General features: G+C 44.3%; 1 protein-coding gene across 1 annotated transcript in view; it reads left to right on the forward strand.

The window, feature by feature from the left end:
- The window catches only part of SCRIB (scribble planar cell polarity protein), a 630,584-nt gene that overhangs the window by 206,101 nt on the left and 402,442 nt on the right, over positions 1–22,041 (forward strand).

A 22,041-nucleotide genomic window follows, 5' to 3' on the forward strand; every position in this document is an offset into this window, starting at 1 on the left:
CCTCCAACACAATCATTTTTTCAAAGTCCCTCTTTGCCTTCCTTATCAGCGCTTTTCATTTGATGTTGGAACTTATATTTTCCTTACCTTGTGATCTGCTTTGAACCTTCGATAGGGAGTTGGTGGAATAAAAGCACAACACAGCACAATACAGTGGCTGTTTAGAATGTTCTTGGTGCCTTTTACTTTTATGTTTCAGTGACATTGCAGAAAAAAACTATTTTATTCTGAAATCCTGCTAGTTTTGGTGCTGCTCCTATATTTAGGTTTCTGTTTTTTTGCGGAGGTATGTTGCAATTTCAGTACAAATAAACTTAAAATTCAGTTAGTCATCTTTGTTTTTTAGTGACCTTTGCAGTGTAAGGGATGGCTTTGTGTTTTATTGTACATGCTCCCCTCTGCTTGGTGTCCTTTGGATTGAACTGGCTGAAGGAAGTTTGGTCTCGTCATCATGTTGTGGTGTGTCTAGTTTTGAAGCGATAAACTTCTGGTTTACATTGTTTGCATTCCCAAATATTTCCTGTTTTTTGTTACTCTTCTTGTTACAGTTGAAATAGCTGCATCCAAATTTAAATTCCTTATTACGTGACCCAGTAAACATGTTCTTGTCTGGCTCAGAAACTGAGACCGCCAGCACCACTCTTCTATCCTGTGTATAAACACATTCACATGGAAGCACTGCTAGCACCTTGTGTGTTCTCAGCTTTCTGTACCTATTTATAAATTGTTCGATTGGAGTGTATGAACTGAAGAACTCTGTAAGTTTCTAGGTTGGGGAGTGGAAGTGTGCAGCTTCATACATACCCTGTGTATAGGCACTATTTCAGGATTTGCTGTCTTCCCTGTCTCTGCTAGGCATTATTAGTGGTGGAGGAAGCATTTGTTTCTTTTTATTGTTTTGACACAGGAGTTTCTGGCTTCTTTGGGCTTACAGTTCATTTGGAATCAGGACTGAGCTCTAAGCCTTCTTCACAACTAGTCAGGGATTCTCCCTCCTGCCTGTTAACATCTAACATTCTAACTGCAACTTTCTCTGGAACTCAGTTAGTGTGGATTCTGACTCTGACCTCTAGAAGTTGGCACTGAATGATGGCCTAAGCATGCTCCCCTCAGGGCCTTTGGCTGTCACCTGTGCAGCATTTCTGGCCCTGGTCAAAAAGGGGAGCAAAGACTCTACAAACAAGCAGGGACCTTCTTCATTGCAGTGCACAGAGTTGCATGGGACTAGACCACCCTTGGTTCTACAACTGGAGCATGTTTCCTGTTAAGTCTTTCTTCCATTTCTCACAGATCAATCCAGAAACGAGTGGGTTATGTCCCCTTACCAGTAGGTGGAGATAGAACGGTAGAACTCTTGTCATATAGGATACTGTGCAACAGCCTCACTTTCAGTATTCTCTCTATCTCAGCAGGTGGATGGACATCTGTGCAGGTCTGATTTGATGCTTGCTCCTAACCTGTTCTCTCAGGCTTAGTTGAGCTGGAGGTTCTAGCATGGCACAGCTGGTCTTTGGGATACACCTGGTAGTGCCAGGTCCCTCCCTCTCCCTTGCGCACCTCTGTGCTCTTATGGGCCAGTGATCTATCTGACACATGGCATTTGGACTCACTCTTGCCTCTTAAAAAGAAAAGAAAAGAAATAAAAAGGCTATGTGTGGCGATTTTGCACCGTTTCCTGGATCTGACTCTGCTGTGATTTTCTCTGGGTGAGTGCTCCATGAAGGTCTGTATGCTTCCCTGTTCGGCTTGGGTCTAGGCTCCATTCCTGTGCTAGCTTTGACTCTCTGGGCTGGTTTGGGCTTGTATGCTGTGCCCGCTATTTTTTTCCTTATTCCTGCGTGGTCGGGCCTCTACGTTGTCTGTTTACCGGCGGTTGCTGGTTTCTCTGCTGCTGTTTTGACCCGGAGGGCTTTCCTGTGTGGTGCTGCAGGTTCTTCACTGGTGGTTCTCTGTGCGGGCTTTATGCCAGTCACATGCTTTGTCTATAATCTTGCCCCGGCTTCTGTCTTGGAGCATAGGTTCTGTGCCATGTGGCTGCAGTGTGCCGCCGGATCTGGCTGCATGCAGGGAGCAGCCGCAGGTCTCCTTTTCCCTCCTTTGCCTATCGGTAGAGTACCACGGTCAGCCTTTGTCCGCTGATGTCTAGCGGGTCAGGTCTAAGTATGACTCCTATTTTTTGCAGCTTTCTGTTTGATGTTTTCTTCCTGTGTGCATAGTTTAAAAAACCAAAACAAAACAGTTCTGAGCAGGCTGGCAGGGCCCTCCCCATCCTCGCTCTTCTGCGACGGTGTGGCTACTGGGGTTAGGTCGCCCGCTTTTGGGGGCATCAGGTCCTCTGCAACTTCTTAACCTCCTTCATGGAGGTGCTGGTGTCTTTTTGGCTGGACATAGCTTTTCTCTGTCTCCCCAGATTTCTTTCTCTTCCAGTTTCTGTGGTAGGTTCGGTAGCCCTCTCAGATCTCCAGGCTGATAGGATGCCCTGCCACGGTGTGTCTAGGTATGCGGCTGCTAGTGTCTCCTGCCTTTGGCTTTTCTGTGGCCTTGTTTTTTGGGAGCCTTTGCTGTTTGCAGTCCCCTGGGGGGGGGGGGGAAGGGGGACCCCTGGCTCCTCTCTGGCTCTTCTCTGCCTGTTACGAGCTTCCTTGCTGCTCTTCTGGGATCTTGGACCCTCTGATACTCCTGGAGCTGCTTTTCTTTTGGTGCTGCCCAGGGAACTCTCCCTCTACTTTGGTGTTTCCAGGTTCCCAGTGCCCTTGGGGGGGGGGCCTCTGGGGCCAACTTATTGGGAGGGTCTTCCACGGGCGGTCCTTTGCTTATCCCTTGGTGAGACCGGTTCCTGCTGCAGGCTGATGACCATGGTGGACCTCCTTGTGTCTGCCAGGGAGCTAGTTCCTGGGGTTTGGTTTGCCCTCCATACTTCTTGGCAGGCATGATTGGCTATGGGCTCTGTTTCTCCTTCATATTGCCTTCTTCCTCCAGCTGAGGTGAACTGGCTCCTGGCCAGGCTCTTTGTCTCTGATGCTCCGCCGCTGGTTCTTGATTGTGTGACAGCTTGGGGGTTGGGGTTCAGGGCCTTTCTTCCCTGGGGTGGTGGTATCTCTCCTTCTCAGTGACAGGCCAGCTCCAGTTGTGGTGCGTGGTCTCTTGGCTTCCGGGGGGGGGGGGGGGGGGGAGGTGGATTTTCTAGCTCTGACTAGTCTTGTAGGACCATGGTCCTTTCAGTTGGAGGTCGCACAGCATCTTTGTGGCAGTAGGAGAGTTTTTCCTCCTCTGTCTAGACGACTCAGATTTTTGCTTGGGGGTCGGAGTATCTCCATCTTTGTAGGTCCAGGGCGAACCCAGCCTTTTTTGTTTCCCATCATTCGTCCTTGGTAGATAGGCCATGCTTTGCTACCTCTCAGCTGTAACGTCAGATGCCGAGCCTAACTCCATTGCCGGACGTCAAGATGAGCCCTGCTCCGTTTATGGCTGTCAAGATTTGGGCCTTGAGCTGTCTCTGGCTGTTGCGCCTTGCATCATCTGACTACTGAGCCTTGCTCCATCTCTGGTTGCCTGGTTGTGCTTGGTTACTGCCTAACACTGCATGTGCCGTCCCTGAGTTTGAGCCTTGCTTTGTGTGGGCTCTCAGGCCTTGTCCGGTCACTGGCTCTGTCACTGGACATGCCCGTGACTTGTTCTGTCACTGGATGTTGGGACCTCCGGGGGTGGGAGTGGGGGTTGTTTTTGTTTCTTCTCCTTGTCCTGATCTGACGCTGACCGAGCAAGAACCAGCCTCAACAACCAGAAAGAGGCTGGTTTACTTGCTCAGTATGGCAAGCTTTCTTGTGGCTCTGACTTGCACAGCTACCTCAGGCCCTAGTTGTGGACCATTGTGCCACCTTGGGGTGGACTGTTTGCTCTGCCTCTGTCAAGTTCACTTGTGGCGCCTCTGGGTGCGGGATTTGTTCCCTCTTGGGGTCTCGGCACCATGCTCTGGCTTTGGGATTTGAGCCTTGATGAGGCATAGCCTATCACATCTTGTTCCTGCTTGGTGAACCATTCATAGATTTTCTGCGGTCCCACCTGACTGGGACTGTTTTTATACATCCTACTCGTCTCTGGATTGACCTTAGGACAAAATGGAAGGAAAAATTGTTAATTATCTGATAATTTTCTTTCCTTTAGTCCCAGCAGATCAATCCAGAGGCCCACCCTTGGGTTTCTTCTCAGCATTGTGTGTGTATGTCATCCTTTTCAGGCTGGAATTGGATTTGCCGCAGAGCCACATATGTTGCTTTGGTTTCTGATGGTTTTTACTTTCAGTGGACGAATGATACAGAAGGGAGTCTGTGGTCACTGGTCCTTGGGGCTGCTGGTTCTCTTCCTGAAGGTAACAGAGGCGGGAGTTTGATTCATGGGTTCATGGTTTCTTTCCAACTTTGGTATCGAACATACTGAAAGTGAGGCTGCTGCACAGTATCCTATATGGCAGAGCTCTAGCGTTCACTATCTCTACCTGCTGGTAGGGAGACATAACCCACTCATCTCTGGATTGATCTGTTGAGACTAAAGGAAAGAAAATTACCAGGTAAGAAACATAATTTTCCCTTTTCTCTTGTAACACCCCTCTTTCCCTTTAACCATGTCTTTTGTCATGAGCTCCTGATTCCTCCTGACTGAAACAGGAAAAGGAAGAGGAGGGTAGAGGACAGTGGAAGGGGGAAAAAGAGAACAGCTAAGATCCTGCTGTGGTGCACCACTTGGTTTGTGGCCTGGCACTATCCTCAGATGTAATAAATAAATATTTGGAATTAGGTTACACCTTTTTAATGTGATAGATCAAGGCATGTTTCATTCCCTGTCCCCAGAGGTCTTACAGTTTAAGCTAGTAGTTGAGACAGTGGAGGGTTAAGTTACTTTCTCAAGGTCACAGGAGCATCAGTGGGATTTGAACTTGGCTTCCCTGGTTCTCAGCCTGGTGCTGTAACTCAAACTATATGTAAAGAATGAATGTTAGATTTGGTAGATCAGCCTCCTTCCTTTTTATAGATGTGATTTTTCAAGGTTTTTTTTCCTAGTACTTCAGTCACCACAATGCTAGGTTCATTTTGTCCTGCCATGGGGATTTCAATTTCAAGCCATTGGAGTCAGATTAGGAGGAAAAACAATTAAAAGATGATACGCTGAAACCTTCTGCTCAGTGTGCTGCTGCGGCTAGGAAAGCGAATAGAATGTTGGGTGTTATTAAGAAGGGTATGGAGTCCAGGTGTGCGGATGTTATAATGCCGTTGTATCGCTCCATGGTGCGACCGCACCTGGAGTATTGTGTTCAGTACTGGTCTCCGTATCTCAAAAAAGATATAGTAGAATTGGAAAAGGTACAGCGAAGGGCGACGAAAATGATAGTGGGGATGGGACGACTTTCCTATGAAGAGAGGCTGAGAAGGCTAGGGCTTTTCAGCTTGGAGAAGAGACGGCTGAGGGGAGATATGATAGAAGTGTATAAAATAATGAGTGGAATGGATCGGGTGGATGTGAAGCGACTGTTCACGCTATCCAAAAATACTAGGACTAGAGGGCATGAGTTGAAGCTACAGTGTGGTAAATTTAAAACGAATCGGAGAAAATTTTTCTTCACCCAACGTGTAATTAGACTCTGGAATTCATTGCCGGAGAACGTGGTACGGGCGGTTAGCTTGACGGAGTTTAAAAAGGGGTTAGATAGATTCCTAAAGGACAAGTCCATAGACCGCTATTAAATGGACTGGAAAAATTCCTCATTTTTAGGTATAACTTGTCTGGAATGTTTTTACGTTTGGGGAGCGTGCCAGGTGCCCTTGACCTGGATTGGCCACTGTCGGTGACAGGATGCTGGGCTAGATGGACCTTTGGTCTTTCCCAGTATGGCACTACTTATGTACTTATGTACTTATATATATATGAGTTTGAGGTACAGCCTGGGATAAGCACTGAGGATCCTTAGCTGGGGGTGGGGGGAGTGAGGGTTAAAGCCCAGATAAGCACATAGGATCCTTAGCTGTGGGAGAGTGAGGGGGAAATCCTGGGATAAGCACAGAGGATCCTTGGCTGTAGGGGCACTGGAATTGAAACTGGCCATATATTTCACACTTTGTCAACCCCATCCCAATTCTCCACCTCAGAACAGGTAGTGCATGGGGAGATACAACTAACTTGATTTTTTTTTTCTGCTGTTCCTCTGTGGAGTCTGTGTCTGTAACCTATGAATGGGGTTCTTTGTCCTCAATTTAAACTTAAAAAATTTTTGTAAAGGTAAAATTTTTATTTTAATGGTGGGCTATTAAGTTTTTTTTTTCCAACCCCCATCCTCCTAAGCCCTGTCACGTACCTGCTTTTGCTGCCTTAGGTAGGAAGGAGGAAGAGCCTTATGCCATATTGTAGCATTGTGCTACCAAGACATGGCTCTGTGCTGCTTTCAGGGAGTTTGAGCTGCATGGTACACATAATCCCACACTGACTGGCAATAAGCATGGACGTACTAGCAGAAAGTAACTGAAAAGTCTCCTGAGCCAGGGGCCTGCAGGAAGTAAGGACTGGGTTGTGAATGATGGAGGAAGCACTAATGGACGGGTGAATGTGAGTAGTGAGATGAATGAGCTTGTGATAGCAGCTGAGGGAATGTCAGATGAGAAGAGCTTAATTTTTTTTATTGTCCTTATTTCATTTTCTTATATAGCAACTGCAAGCCCGAATGTTATTGAAAGTGTACATTTAGGCAGGTGTTTTTTTCTGTCCCTGGAGGGCTTATAGTCTGAGTTTGTACCTGAGGCAATGGCAGGTTAATGGGTCCTTTTGCCAAGCCACAGTAGCATTTTTAGCTCATGGGATATCAATAGAAATCAAACAAAATAAAACATGGAAAAGAAAATATGATGATACCTTTTTTATTGGACATAACTTAATACATTTCTTGATTAGCTTTCGAAGGTTGCCCTTCTTCGTCAGATCGGAAATAAGCAAATGTGCTAGCTGACAGTGTATATAAGTGAAAACATTCAAGCATTACTATGACAGTCTGACAGGGTGGGAGGATGGGGGTGGGTAGGAGGTATGCATGGGATCATCAAAGCATATCATTGATATTCTAACAGGATGGGTGTGGATAGATGAGGGGTGGTATCATCTTATTTTCTTTTCCATGTTTTATTTTGTTTGATTTCTATTGATAACCTTAAGAGTGGACTAACACGGCTACCACACTCCTCTACTTAGCTCATGGGAGAAATCAGCTGGCGTTTAACGCTCAGGTGCCGATAGAAATATAATAGGCATCTCAGCGTTTACTGGCAGCTGATTTTTACCGTGAGCTAAAAATGCTACTACGGCTTAATAAAAGACCCCTTTAAGTGACTTGCCCAGAGTCACAAGGATCTGTACAGTAACCTGGTTCTCAGGCTACTGCACTAACCATTAGGTGGCTCCTGCACTCCACAAGATCAACAAGGAGCTGAGATAGGATTTCCTCCAGGCTCCCCTGGTTCTCATCCCACTGCTCAAACCATTAGGCGGTCACTCCATGAACCTGTTTAGGCAGCTACACCATGAACCTGTAAAAATGAGTTGAGGTTTTCCTGATTTTCTTCAGATTTTTTTTTTGTTCTTCTTTTAACAAACACTGAATTTCTAGGGAAAAATCAAGTACAATGGAATCTGAAGTCAAAGGTCCTTGCCTAGAGACTGAGGGGGGGGGGGGGGGGGTGGGGGGGCTCCTAGATGGGGCTAGCCCTTGGAGTATTTGATCTTTGTCCTGGAATGACCTGGGTGCTAAAATGAGGACTGGGTTGCCACTAGTACTCGGAGTGAAAGTGAGCATAGCCACCTGCAACCTTCTCCCTTCCTAGCACATGAGCTTCCTGTGAGCAAGGGGACCTGTGCAAGGGGCCATAAACACAAATGGGCTCACAGAATGTCTTGTTCTCCTTGTTGTTACTACTACCTGAAGATTCCTTTGCAGCCACTTTCATTGTAAGGAGGTAGGGGAGAGGAAGGATCCCAGGAAGGGGCCATGGGAGTGTGAGATGAAGGGAGAAAAATAGGATATAGGGGAGTGGGGAAAGTACCAAGGGAGTTTGAAGAAGTAGACGATGAAGTTGCTGGGAAGAAGCTGTTACATATAATTTGCCTTCAGTTTAGCCACCCCATGTATTTATCCCAGTAGCTTCATCTTATCCATCTTCTCTGTTCTGTATGTCTGAACTGCACTTGCCCCCTTGGCTGCATATTAAGATGTTTTGTTGTACTACTCTGATGACCTGTTAATTTATTAGGTCTTTGGGCTATGACCTTTCAAATTGCAGGGCCTAAGCTCTGGAATACCTTGCCAGTGGAAATGTGTAAAGCTGAAAATAGACTGCAGGTGGTACAAAATACTGCAGCTCATTTGCTAACGTGAAAGAAAAAGTTTGATCACATTACTCCTGTTTTAAACGAGCTGCATTGGCAGCAGGTATTGGCACAAATTCAAGTTAAGATTTTTTTTGTCTTTTTTAATAAAAAGATTTTTACAAATGAGATTTTGTACTTATTTTTTAAGGCTTTTCGGTTAGGTACTCCTAGGTATTTGTTAATTAACCAGTATGTACCGTCAAGAAGTCTTCATTCTTCCTATCTGATTTTGTTGAAGTTTCCTCCTGCTAAGCTGATGTCTACCAGGAATCATGTGTTTTCTTACTTTGGTCCTTTGCTCTGGAACACGTTACCAGAAGATATACAAAGCTTAACTAATTATTTACAGTTTCAAAAAATTCTAAAGACTTGGCTGTATACTTGTCATTTTGTCTGAACTTTTAACTGTTATCAGTATATAATGCAAAACTGATCAATTACAATTATGAATTGCAATTTTCTTTATTTTTATTAACCGTTTGTAAAATTGTAATTTCTCACTGTATGTAACTATGTAAACCACTTTGGTGCCTTTTGGTGTAAGGTGATTGGCCTGAAACATCTAGCCACCCGCCTGGGGTTACCCCACGGCCGCTTAGGTGGTCTATCCCCAGCACAGCTCAGGTCTGCCTGCACCTGCCGCTTGTGCTCTACACTAGCACCTTCCTCCCACCGACTGGGTCCCAACCGCCTCTGGGTGAGTCTTCCGCTCTCAAATTATCCCCAGTGATTCTAGGTTACTGGAGCCAAATTTCCAGTGGTCCCACAGCAAACAATAACAGATAACTGAAATATGGATCAATTATAACACTAAACGTTTATTTTCTAAAAAGTACCTGGGAAGATCAGGACATATAACTAATCGAGCCTCAACAAAGAGATCTGTCTCTCTTCTTCTTGGCTAAAACTGGAGCAAAAGCCAGTATTCTCCAAATGAAAATGAGCTCCTAGGAACAATTAGAGCCCAGAATAAGAAAATTTCGAACGTATACTGTTTTTTTTTTTTTTCTTCTTGTGTGTGTTCTAAAACTAAAGCAAGAACATTCTTTTCTCTGTAACAGCTTTATAGCAGAGAAACCACCTGCTGGTGAAAAAGGAGAAATACACTGCAAGACATAATTAATGCAGGAAAATATCCAATATATTTTACAGGCTTAAAACACCTTGTTTCTTCACAGCTTGAGGAACTGGAAATTTTTACAGTTTTGTGAGGTGGTGAAGTGGCAAGTACATGGCTATGGAAACAATTTTTGTTATTTGTGATTTGTTTTTGGATCTTGAGTTTGTGATTTTTTTTTTTTTTTTACTGTATGTAACTTTGTAATTCGCCAAGAATGCAGGATGTGTGGAATAGAAATTTTAAATGAATAAGTATCTATGTTAAATTTTCTACCTAGGATTGCGAACTCTTTAACAGAGAAAAACCGCAACCTGCCTCCTCTGCTCCGTCAGATCCCGTCCCTATCTTTATTCTTTATTCAACTTTGCTGTAGTTCTATTGCTGAGAACAGAACTAAACAATTTACAGACTAAATAACAGTGAGAAAAGCCAGAGAGAAATGCCAGTCTGCTGAACCTGAAGAAGAGACAGCCTGCTAGTGGGCTTTGGGAGTCTTCTCTCAAATTCTGCCTTGGGCTCAGTGTTTAACACTGGCTTTAGCAAACGTTCCAAAAACTGACAATTAAAATTTTTTCAACTTTATCCATATCATTTTTCTATTTGTGCGGGTCCCAGGTTCTGGTCCTCTGATTTCCTTTGTTTTCATTTAACTAATTTCCCAGATTCGCCTGTCCTTTGGCCATTTTTTTGTCATTCTGTCTGCACTTCCACCCCTTTAACACACCACAGTTGCTGCTACTATAGGTCCAGCAGAGGTTTGGCACCAGTGGCAATGGCTGAAGGAAGTGGAGGGTGGAGGTTGGCAGAAAACTAGCACTGTCACCTGTTTTCTGTCTTGCATTCTGCCAGCCTCCACCTTGAAAACTAACCAAGCTGGCTATACAGCAGCTTGTTGGCAACCCTAGTTCTTCCATGCTGCATTACAGTGCATCATTTGTACTCGGCTCACATTTATCATATTTCTATTTACTTATGTGAATGTTCTGGGCTGTTTTAATATGTACAGTTTCTTTAGCATCCTATCAGATCAGTCCAGACTGATGTGTGGGTTAGAACACATAAGAAGGTAAGAACAGCCATACGAGGTCAGACCAATGGTCCATTTAGCCAAGTTTCCTGCTTCCAGCAGTGGCCAATCCGGGTCATAAGTACTTGACAGAAACCCAAGTAGTAGCAACATAGTAGATGATGATGGCAGAAAATGACCTGCACGGTCCATCCAGTCTGCCCAACAAGATAACTCACATGTGCTACTTTTTGTGTATACCCTACTTTGATTTGTACCTGTGCTCTTCAGGGCACAGACCATATAAGTCTGCCCCGCCTCCCAACCACCGGCTCTGGCACAGACCGTATAAGTCTGCCCAGCTCTATCCTCGCCTCCCAACCACCAGCCCCGCCTCCCAACCACCGGCTCTGGCACAGACCGTACAAGTCTGCCCAGCACTATCCCCGCCTCCCAACCACCAGTCCCGCTTCCCACCACCGGCTGTGGCACAGACCGTATAAGTCTTCCCAGCACTATCCCCGCCTCCCTACCACCAGCCCCTTCTCCCGATTTTGACTAAGCTCCTGAGGATCCATTCCTTCGGCACAGGATTCCTTTATGCTTATCCCACGCATGTTTGAATTCCGTTACCGTTTTCATTTCCACCACCACCTCCCGCGGGAGGGCATTCCAAGCATCCACTACTCTCTCCGTGAAAAAATACTTCCTGACATTTTTTTTGAGTCTGCCCCCCTTCAATCTCATTTCATGTCCTCTCATTCTACCATCTTCCCATCTCCGGAAAAGGTTCGTTTGCGGATTAATACCTTTCAAATATTTGAACGTCTGTATCATATCACCCCTGTTTCTCCTTTCCTCCAGAGTATACATGTTTAGTTCAGCAAGTCTCTCCTCATACATCTTGTAACGCAAATCCCATACCATTCTCGTAGCTTTTCTTTGCACCGCTTCAATTCTTTTTACATCCTTAACAAGATACTGAACACAATACTCCAGGTGGGGCCTCACCAACGACTTATACAGGGGCATCAACACCCCCTTTCTTCTGCTGGTCACACCTCTCTCTATACAGCCTGACAACCTTCTGGCTACAGCCACTGCCTTGTCACACTGTTTCGTCGCCTTCAAATCCTCAGATACTATCACCCCAAGATCCCTCTCTCCGCCCGTACCTATCAGACTCTCCCCGCCTAACACATACGTCTCCAGTGGATTTCTATTCCCTAAGTGCATCACTTTGCATAACATTTCATGCTACTAATCTCAGTGCAAGCAATGGTTTCCCTTATGTCTGTCTCAGTAGCAAACTATAAACTTTTCCTCCAGGAACTTGTCCAAACCCATTTTAAACCCAGATATGCTAACCACAGTAACCACATCCTCCGACAATGATTTCAAAGCCTAACTATATATTGAGTGAAAAAAATATTTCCTCTTACTCGTTTTAAAAATATTTCCATGTAACTTCATTGCGTGTCCATCTCTGCCCCCCCCCCCCCCCCCCCAGTCTATTGATGTCTCCTGTGCAAGTCAGCCTGCATTTGGTGAGCCTGTTCTGATTTATTTTAGTGCACTAATGTCTGTATCTGTTTCTTTTTAAACACAAACATAGGTATCTGGCTTGTTTATTCCTCAGAGCAGGGACTCTCTCCTTCACTGTATGAGTTGCTCTAGGAAGCCTTGATCTTGATTTTCTGGTTTTTGTAAGCACTAATATTTCTCTCTGACTATCTATGTGGAGGACTAGCTTTTTGTTTATACCTACACCTGTTTCTGTGCTACTTAAATTTCTGCACAGTTTCTTCCCGCTAGAATTTGCTTTTTGTCAGCTGGTGTTTAAAGCAAGCAAGCATTTAGTGCCTCTTCCTCAGAGTCTCTCCCTTTTATTTTTTCTCAGGTGTGGATCTGGAGGTCAGCTAATTGCTAATCTTGTGATCTGTATTTCTGAATATGCTGAAACTTATTGCGTATGTCAGCTCTCTTAACTGTATGTTGCGCCTTATGTAGTCTTATTCTTTGCAGCGTAAGATCTCCTATTTATATGTCTATGCTGGAGATTAAACTTTTTATCTTGGCCTGGCATCTCAGCTGTATTTCCCCCCAAAATTGATTGTATGTTTTCGGATATTAAGTTATCTATAATTTTACCTGAGAAAGTAATCTCAGTTTCAGCAAGGGAGAAAGGATCCTTTTTTTAATCTCTTTTCTGTCCTAGGGACATTTCCTACTAAAAAAAAAAAATCTTTTCAACTGAATTATTCAACTATGCATAGAGCTATCTGTCTCTTATTAAAGGTAAAGGCGTTTGTGGGTTTTTTTCCCCCCCCACTCTGCTTACATTTCCTGTCTGGTCAGAGCTGTACAATTCAGCTGTTGGTTGTGTTATAACAAATTAGATGGTCGCAATCTGCTTCAACGTGAGTTACTCACAGGCTTTTTCAGATTCAGCATGGTAGCACTATTTTTCAGTTACGGAAATAAATGCATTTGAAGAAGTTTGGTAGCCAGGGATGATTTGGAGCTGGCTTAGTTGTCCAGTTGCACGATTTTTTCATTGAGCTGTGCTGCACTTCCACATGTAGTACTCAGCTTGTAATATATTTTCCTGTGCTTCACAGCCCCTGTATTGCACAGTTGACCACCTGGTTTGCTGGATGGCACCAGCTGGTCTTGCTCTCCTGCAGCATTTACCTCTGTTGTGTATTCCAGCAGTCACCTGTTTTGCATAGCTGCAACAACTGGGGTGTTTCCATAGTTGCTGCCTATTTTCCATGCCTACAACAACCATCTGGGCTGCACAGTACCAATATTTCATAGATGAGACAGCCATCTGTCTTACACAGTTGCACAATCAGCTGCGTTGTGTGGCTGAAATAAATTTCTTCATCTTCAGCAGTCGTCTACATGTCATAGTGTTCCAAGTCAGCTGTATAGCACCAGCCTTTATAGCACTAGCTGCCTGTATGGCACAGTTTCAAAGCTGCCTATGTGGCATTAGCTGTACTGGCTGTCTGTGGGACATTAGATGCACATTTGTGTGGCTTCCCAGGCAGCAACTGATTGCATGACATCAGCTGTGATACCCGTAAGTAGAGACTTCAGACGCAGCAAGCATCCATGCATTGTGGTCTGGTTCTGGTCTGAGTACCTAATGTGTATCCTCGGCTTTTGTGTATCTGAGCCCGAGTTCTGTACGAAGGAGTAAGACACAACATCATCAAGTTTGCTAAACTTTAGGGAGGTCAGTGTCAAAACCTGCAAAGACTAGCAGCTTTGCATGACTGACTTCTGACTTCCCTTCTAAGCTCTGGCTTTTTATTAGCAATAATCAAGAATGACTGCACATTCCATACATGATCACAAATTTAGTGAACAATATACTTCTCTCTTTCTCACACATTGCTTGCAACATTTACAGTACACCTTATCTTCTTTGGCTAAACTACACACACATTTCTTCCCTTTTGCATAGTTTCATGTCAAGGTCCTGTATAGTACATTCTGATTCAACAATTACAGATAACAGATATTCACAGCTCGTCCCTCCAGCTCTCATCAAAAGAAGAATTTGATAATTCTTCTCTATATGACTACATTTCTCCTGGTCTCCTACTGGACCCCATTGACACAAATTCTCCACTTTCCTTGGCCCCCTACTGGACCTCTTCCACATGCAGTTGCCATAGCTATCATATTAGATGCAGCGGCCACCTGTATGATGCCATTTACCAAGGGCTGCCTGTATCACTCTGCTGTCAAAATGGCACAGTTATTTAAGTTGCCTCTGCCACCAGCCACTATAGCCGCCTGTATAACATCAGCCATCATTTAACAGTGTTAAACCAGTTGCTGCACCTCCCAGTATTACACTAGTTGCTGCAGTGCCTATATGACACCACCTGCTATTGCAGACTCCTGTATGAGTACAGCTGTGCACCTGAGAAGTATAACATCTACTGATGCATTTACAGTGCACTCCATTTAAGTGCACGTCGGATAAGCGCATGCTTTGTTTAACTGCATGCCATACTAAGGTCCTGTTTTTGGCGTCATCAATTTGTATGGGGACAAACTTCGGTTTAGTGCACCACTGATAAGTGCAAGATTCGCTTATATGCATGGTTCAAGACCGCTCCTCTGCAGGAAAGACTCCGCATAAGCGCACAATCGGAATATGGAAGCTAATTGATGCGTGAGAAAGGGGCGGTAAATTTGAAATCTCTTTTTTTTGTTGTTGTTACATTTGTACCCCACGCTTTCCCACTCATGGCAGGCTCAATGTGGCTTACATGGGGCAATGGGGAGGGTTAAGTGACTTGCCCAGAGTCACAAGGAGCTGCCTGTGCCTGAAGTGGGAATCGAACTCAGTTCCTCAGTTCCCCAGGACCAAAGTCCACCACCCTAACCACTAGGCCACTCCTCCACTTCTACCACAGGCAGAAGATGCGAAAGAATGTTGTTAGAGTGTACACTGGAGTCGTTGTTGTCATGCAACTGTAAGACTTTAACACTGGCTGAACGAATAGAAGTTCTATTAGAAAACAAAGTCAAGCAGCTATTGCTAAAGAATATGGCGTCAATCCCAGTCAAATTTCACGTATCTTGAAGCAGAAAGACCAGCTTCTGGAAGACTGGCAAAAAACAATACAAATCCACACCGGAAACAAAAACGGGTGGGAAAAGCTGAGGAGGTAGAAGATGCTCTTCTTCGGTGGTTTTCTCAAGTCAGGAGCAGACAGTTTCCTGTCAGTGGTCCACTGCTTATGGAGAAAGCTAATCAGCTAGCTGAAAGTCTTGGACTAACTGAATTCAAAGCCACTCTTGAATGGTTGGAAAGATGGAAGGAGAGGAACAACATGAAATTCAAGAAGCAGCATGGTGAAAAACAAGACGTTGATGACTTTGGTGCTGAAAATTGAGTTGTTTCAGTTCTTCCTACCATCTTGAACGAGTTTGCACCTCGTGACATTTTCAATGCTGACGAAAACGGTCTCTACTGGCAAGCGGTTTCTGATGGAACACTTGCATTCAAACAAGCCGAAACTACAGGAAGTAAAATGTCGAAGGACCGACTGATGATCCTCCTTTGCTGCAATATGGATGGGAGTGAGAAGTTGAAACCCCTCGTCATTGGAAAGAGCAAACAGCCCCGTTGCTTCAAGAATGTTAAGCGACTTCCTGTGTCATACGAGGCTAATGCAAATTCATGGATAATTGGGGAAATTTGGAAGCAGTGGCTAAAGAAGTTAGACACTAGAATGCGGGCACAAAAGTGTCAGATTTTGTTGCTTTGTGATAATTGTGCTGCACACAGTGATGATGTCATGCTGTCTTAATGTCAAGGTGGTCTTCCTGCCACCAAACACTACCTCTCTGATCCAACCTATGGATCAGGGCATAATAACCAATTTCAAACAACATTATCGGGCTCTTGTGGGTACGTCTTCTGATGAGCGTTATGGATGACCAGACTGGCAAGGATAATTGTGCTGTTGAACTTGCTCATAATCTATCACTGTTGGATTCCCTACATATGCAGAAAGAAGCCTGGAATCAGGCAACCATTGTGAAGTGCTATAAGCGGGCAAGCTTTTTTAGGGATGTGGAGAGGGATGATACAGATGCAGCTGTTGCAAATGTGTCAGATGAACAGGCTATTGACATCCCAGCCGGTGTTACTGAAGAGTTTCATCAGTACGTAGCTGTTGATTATGATCTACAAACAGCTGACGACAGCACTGATGTCGAGATATGCACCTACACGCAGGCAACGGCTGATGATGAAACAGAGGATGAAATGAGCAGTGAGGCACATGCTGACGAAATTCAACAACCTCCTGTCACCTTTGCAAGAGCGCTGGAGAGTCTCAACACCGTGCGGGTCTATCTGGAGGCCACTGGATGTCAGTGCTATGACAGTTTTTACCGTCTGGCAGACATAGAGGCTTATTTTCAAAGCACTTAGCCTCCCAAAGTTCCATAGAAACACATGGAACTTAGCCTCCCAAAGTGCTTTGAAAATATGCCTCAAAGTCTATGGAACTCACAGACAAAAGAGTGTACAGAGGCCTATGACTGATTACTTCTAGTAAGCCTAATGTCAGTTAATGGAGATTGTATAACGTCAGTTAACAGAGACTGTATACTGTACATATAATAAACAGTACTGTACATATGTTTATCAGATGTCAAGCTTCTTTGGGTCACAATGGTTAAATGCATGCTCCGGTTAACTGCATGTATTTCTTTGGTCCCAGACCCTTGCACTTAAACAGATTGCACTGTACTTACGTTGCTTGGTTGTTTCAGTAGACTGTCTTCTCTGGTTTTGGTGGTTGACTGGATGCCTCATCTACTCTGTACAAATGTTTAGTACAGTTCTGCCAATTGCTGTTATGGCACCTGCTATTGCAGGCGCCTGTATGAATCAGCTGACCACCTGACATGTATAACATCTCTTGATGCATTTACTTATGTTGCTTGGCTACTTCAGTAGACTGTTCTCTGGTTTTTTGGTGGCTGACTGGATGCCTCATCTACTCTATACAACTATATAGAACTGTTTTGCCGGTCACCCTTATGGTGCACGCTATTCAAATCACCTACTCTGTGTAATAATAATCGATAGCATTGACATTAGCCACCACTGTTACACACCTTCAGGATGTGTCTGATATTGTGGTTACTTCAGTAGACTGATTTCTGTGGTTTTGGTGGAGGACTGAATGCCTCATCTACTCTGTACAAATATTTAGTATAGTTCTGCCAGTGGTAGGGTAATGCCAGTGCTATAATACTCAATGGCACTGGCATTAGCTTACCACTGTTACACAAGTTCAAGAAGTCTCTGATATTATGGTTTTATCCTGAACCTAATAGGCTCTCATTCTTGATTGTCCTGTCTTGAGTATCTCATATTTTGTGGCATGTTTCAGAGCCCTTGTGGTAACGTGAATGAGGGTGAACCTAGTGCCAGGACAAACTGTAGCCACACAATGGGTGCAGGTAAAAGAAAATAAATACTATTTATTGTAAGTATTGGGTAGGGGTCCTGTTCCCATACGTAGGTGGGGGAAAGAAAAATAGACACAAAAATATTCCTTTGACATAGCAAGGTTCTCCAGAGGCATGCTCCTGCAGGGCCATGATGTGCATTACTGTCTCTCAGCACAGCGGTACTCTTTACTTTTCTCTAGCCTGGATCGCCAGAGTTACCAATGTAGTTTCTACAGTTTATTTGAAAATCCAAAGTTGCAAGGTGCCAAGCTGAGCTTGGCCTACTTGACTATGGCAGTTGCAGTTCATATGCAGGTGGTGAAAGCAAAAGCAGTTTGATGTAGTCATTGCCCGCTGGGTCTCCTTAACGTGGCTGTGCCATGGGCTTTTATTCTTCCTGGACCATGTGCTGTTGGCTCTACCCCTACCATGTCCCTTCCCCCTTGGGTGGGACTATGGGTTTTAAGGTGGTTCTGACAGTGAGGGAGGAGTGTACTTAAGGGGAAGTGGCAGTGCACTGTAGACTCACAGCCCTTATGTTCTCCCATTGCTCTTAGGATGATATTTGCATTTTCATGTCTGAATAGGGCATTTTTTTGCTACCAGGACAGTCAATATCCATTCTATTTAGACCCCATTGATCTCCCTTCTTTATTTTTAGCGAAGGATGATTCTTCAATTTGCTTCTGGATTTTTCCTGGATGCCACAGATGTAGACAGGGAAGCATAGTGATTTTTCAGCTCCTGATAGCTTTCTTCTTATATTATGTTCTCTGGATATTCAACTCCTTCAGGACTTCCATTGTAGTTAAAATATTCCCTTTCTCTTCGTAGATGTGCTTTGGTCTTAGGCTAGAAGCTGAGCCTGGAGACTGAAGGACCAGCCATTTCTGTCATTATACAGCCAAGTGCTTCACATTGCCCATTCCCTAAACAGTCCCATGGAGGGAAAAGGATAGTTTAGCACTGGATTACCTCTGCCCATGGCAGTAGAGAGTGGGATAAATAGAAGAATTGTTCTGGTGTGCAAGAACATTTTTCTTTCTCTGTCTCTGCCAGAGCTGTGCACTCCTAGTGCAACACAAAGCCTAGAGTAGCAGGATATGAAAGGGCAAAGAGAGGCTGGATTAAAGGCTTTGGCTGAGCAATGTGAATCCCTTAATCTACTCTCCCAGCAGTGCAACCAGCAGGGACCTGACCGTCCTCCTATACACTTAGGGACTCTAAGAGCTAGCCAAATCACCCCCCAACCCACACACACACGCATTAAGGAGAGGCACAACAGCCCTGTTTCTCCACTGCTTACCCCCACAAAAGTGCACACATTCCTGTGAAGTACTAGTTCTAGCCTGGGCCCTGACTCTATACCTGCATATGGCACATTCTTCATGTATAATTATGGTACAGCCAGAGACCCCCCCACCGGAATGGGGCGGGCCCAGTCATAGAGCTCAGGCTGTTACAGACCTTGGCCGAGTCAGAAATCTGATGGCTGGCATAACTGGGAGCTTACTGGAAAAGTATGGCCTAGTTTGTAGCCCGGATTGAGGCCTAAATAAGCTAAATTAGGAAAAGTTAAGTCAATAGATATGGAAACAAAATGGAGGATTTCAGCACAAAATGGAAGCCGTATCTGTTACAAAGTGGAATTTTCTCTAATGTAAGTTAGAAAAACAAGTTGAGAAATGAGACTTTCCTGTGAGCAGGATTGTGGTCAGCCATGGTGTGAGAAAGGAAAGGTGTAGCTGGATGCAGGGTCTTGCTTAAGATTTGTGGTCAAGCGAGCTAAAGACAAAACCATGTTAGTAAGATAGAAGCTACTCATTAGCATGAGCCAATCAGTGACAACCATGACATTAGCATAGATCCAATCAGGTATATCTACTGTCATATTATCCATATCCTGAGGGCACCTATAAAAATCAGGGTATTTCCTGGTTTAAGTTAGAGAGAAAAGGGTTGCCACTCTCTCTCTCCAAGGGAAACCAATGTGTCCAGCAGAATTGACAAATCACCTAATTGCTTTCCCTTGTAAAACCTCTAATTGGTAAAAGAAATTATAAAAGATTAGGAATTAACACCTGTTTGCAGCTGGATTATTATATTCCTATAATTAATTGATTGTACGTGCCTGTTGTCAATCACTGATTTGACTTGTACCTTGGCAAATAAACTCCTCATTCCAAATGATGATTTGTGGGCTTCACTTAATGATGAAAGGCTGTAAGTATAAATGCTTTTGCTGTATCAGGCTGTCCTTCACTGTATTCTATAACTTGTAATCTAAATCCAGTTTGTCATAAGGCTGGTATCTTTTCCTTAGACCTAACGTCTCTCTCAGTGGCAATTCCTTTTAGAACTTCACAACTCCTTGATTACCCCAGTACTAGTGCTATTTAGAGATGGAGTCAGATTTAAGGTCACTCCAGCCTTCTTGGGGGGCTCGGGACCCCTCAATTCACAACATTCATCACGCTAGAGAGTCACTCTTCCCTTGGCTGAGAGAAGCATTGTGCAGTTGTTCCCCGCCCCAATAGAGTGGTTCTGATTGGTCGTGATTATGGGGTGTCACTGTGTGGGGGGTATCTACAGGTCACCCTATATAGAAGTCACATAGAGACCCAGATCTTGTCAATTTTTTTGAAGGTGTCATATCCCCATGCTGTTTGGGTCTGCTGCTGATACAGCTGGCTGGAATCTTGATACAGCAGTAAGAGGCTGTACAATAGCATGGGGTATGTGAGGCTTCTTGCACTTGCTTGTACTGTGGTGGCCTCAGCTTGGTTTTCTTAGTAACAGGAAGCCCAGGAAGGCAGTGTGGTCTACTGCAGGACCTGCAAACATATTACAGCTCTGTGCTTTTTGTTTTGTTGCTGCTTTTATAAGCACTTGTTCAGGATCTCTTTCAGGTGAGAGTGAAAATGGAGGAGGCAAGGAGCAGGACAATGCTGTTCCCTCATGAGTGTGTTCTCGGGTTTCTAAGGAATTATCCCCCACCCCCTCTTCCATGGCTGAAGTCACAGAAAACGTAAATCCTCCCACCCTGGTAATCTCTGCACTGGCTTTTTGTGAAGATCTTCTTTTCACATATCCATGATATATTCATTCTTTGGGGGCGACTTCTAAAATGTGCAGCTAAATGTGAAGCCTGTGGGTGCTTCATCACTGCAGACTCTTCGTCAGCTTTGACAGGAAGAAACTCCTTTTGAAAACTGAATCATAGAAACGTAGATGTAGGCAGATAAAGACCATATGGCCTATCCAGTCTGCCCATCCATGCCATCTACTCTCCCTATTACTCCCTTAGAGATCTTATGTTCATCCCAAGTTTTTTTGAATTGAGATACTGTTTTCATCTCCACTACTTCTATGGGGAGGCTGTTACACGAATTCACCACCCTTTCCACGAAGAAGTATTTCCTCAGGTTACTTCGGAGTCTAACCCCTTTCACCTTCACTTTATGCCCCCTCGTTCCAGAGCTTCCTTTCAATTGAAGGAGACTCGCCTCCAGTGCATTTATTCCGTATAGGTATTTAAATCTCTCTCTCATATTTCCCCTCTCTCGCCTTTCTTTCAAAGAATACATATTGAGATCTTTAAGTCTGTCCCAATACATTTTATGACGAAGGCCACTGACCATTTTAGTAGCTGCCTTTTGGACCAACTCCATCCTGTTTATATCTTTTTGAAGGTGCAGTCTCCAGAATTGTACACAGTATTCTAAATGAGGTCTCACCAGTGTCTTATACGGGGCATCATCACCTCCTATTTCTTACTGGCCATTCCTCTCCCTGTGCACCCAAACATCCTTCTAACGTTCGTCATTGCCTTTTCTAGTTGTTTGGCCACCTTAAGATCATCACATACAATCACACCCAAGTTCCACTCCTTTTTCGTGCACAAAAGTTCTTCACCCCTAAACTGTACTGTTCCCTCAGATATTTGCAGCCCAAATGCATGACCCTGCATTTTATTTTTTTTTAGTATTAAATCTAAGCTGCCAAATTCCAGACCGTTCCTCTTGGTTTGCTAAGTCCACTCTCATGCCATGTACAGAACCCGCTGCTACGCACTCAAGTTTTGGTGACAATCAGTACAGTGTGTTTACTGCAACGCGGTCTCAGCTCACTGATATTCAAGACGTCTACTTCTTGACCCCTGAGGCAGGTGCTCTGGGTGCTGAAACGTAACCCGTGTCAGATCACCTTCCATTAAAGTTGTTATGTTGTTCCAAACTTGGAGGCCCTTTTGTGCTTTTTTTGTTGCCAGTTTTTAGGATTTCCTGAATGTAAAATTGTATAGGAAAATAACTGCACGGAGTACAGGGGTAGATTTGTGTACTTAATTTTTTCTGACCCTCTTTCAAAGGGAAACTTATTATATGTAAAACTAATATAAAGTCTTCAGGTAAAAAGTACTTGTCAATTTTACAGAAATGTACTTTATTTGACAGTTGTCTCAAGGAATTTAGCTGTAGAAAATGGTGCCTGTCGACATCTTGCTGGGTTGATT

Source organism: Microcaecilia unicolor, chromosome 1 (assembly GCF_901765095.1).
Source record: "Microcaecilia unicolor chromosome 1, aMicUni1.1, whole genome shotgun sequence".
Lineage (NCBI taxonomy): Eukaryota > Metazoa > Chordata > Amphibia > Gymnophiona > Siphonopidae > Microcaecilia > Microcaecilia unicolor.